We start from the raw sequence: 1,608 nt of genomic DNA on the forward strand, positions 1-1,608 counted from the left end.
CTTTGCCCAAATAAATGAGTTTGATCAGAGTTTTGTCTTGCTCCACGTCTCCGTGTCTTTTCTCCATCCAGGTTCGTCTTTCCCAGCAGGGCCTTGCTCGTGCATCCCTCAGGCCGGGACGCTACAAGACCCTAGTATACTTGTTTTAATTTCAGGACTCTGCCTCCCAGACTCCTTCATCTTACCTCCCAATTTGCTGGTCTGGCAGCAGAAGCTCCGGGTGAGTGAGTCTTAACTAGACGCCATCTTCTTCTGATCCCTTTGGAACTCTTAAGACAATGTTATCTCTCTTTGCTGCTTCCACCCATCTATGAGATGTGTTAATTGACCACGTGGAGTTCTATGAAAAAGCCCTAACAGCACACTGATGTGTCTGTTCATCACGGTGCAATTTAGCTAATTAAATAAATGTTCAAATCCTTTGTGGGGCAATTGAAGAACGTCTTGGTGATCCATATGAAGATTTGGACTTAAGAAGGGTAGAACAAACAAAGCCTTTGCCTGCTATCAGTAATTTTCCTTCTCTGTGATACCTGCACTTCTGGTGTGATGTACTTCAGGAAGTTGATCTTCTACAATAGTACCTAGAGATCTTAGGCTTAAATCTCCACAAGGTAGTTACAAAGCTAGAGGCACTAAGATTTTTCTCCACAAGAAACCCAGTCACCTAGTGGCGCATGCAATTTAATGGGGAATTTTCAAAATCAGACAAGTATGATTTTTTCCCCAAATTTGGGGGGTTAATACAGATATCATATCATTCCATAGCTCAATCACATCAAGCAGTATTGTACAATTTCTACCAAAACCAGGTTCAAAACATTCTTTTCCTTCTTGCAACCCCGGATAGCTCCCTCTATGCCCACCCCATCACCCCATTTTACCTCCTCAAAACCCTTATTCTACTTGTTGTCCATATAGGTTCATCAATCCTGGGTTTCATGTCCTGAACGTATTAATCTTCGGAAAGAAAAGAGCCAGGTTGTGAAAGGGGAGGCAGAGACTGGGGAGCTGCACATACTCTGCAAGCAAAATAATAATACCAATGAAAGGGAAATGCTGAAGTGCCTTGATCACTTTCATTCTGAACTCCAGATCAGATTAAGAGCCATCAAGAAAGTAGCAGCCATGTTTGAGGCTATTTAAGCATAAGAGTCTCATACGTACCACTGAAGAAAAGTTTAAAGGATCCATTTCAAAACCCAATGACCATTTTCTATGATGAGGCATCAACATCTGCTGAGAAAAGAAACGCTTAACCAAACAGTGCAATCAAGTCCATTGCAATGGGTAGTGACCTGACAGGACAGTGTAGAACTGCCCCTGTTGGTTTCCAAGGTCATGAATTTTTACGAAAGTGGAAAGACTCATCTCTCAAAGAGAGGCTGTGATTTTAAACTGCTGATCTGGGAATTAACAGCCCAACCCATCACTCACCATGTCACCCGGGATCCTTCACATGTAATTTTAATAGAAAAATTCTATGATTTTAATAGAAACATCAAGGCTGGGAAGGCAACTGAAAGCAGCCATTTGATCTGGAAAAATCTAAAGATTGGATAAATGAGAGGTTTTGACATTCATAGTTGTATGGGACTTTGTAAAATC

The sequence above is a fragment of the Echinops telfairi genome, unplaced genomic scaffold (assembly GCF_000313985.2).
Source record: "Echinops telfairi isolate 266 unplaced genomic scaffold, ASM31398v2 ScPeMD7_7469;HRSCAF=8507_0, whole genome shotgun sequence".
NCBI classification, from domain to species: Eukaryota; Metazoa; Chordata; class Mammalia; order Afrosoricida; family Tenrecidae; genus Echinops; species Echinops telfairi.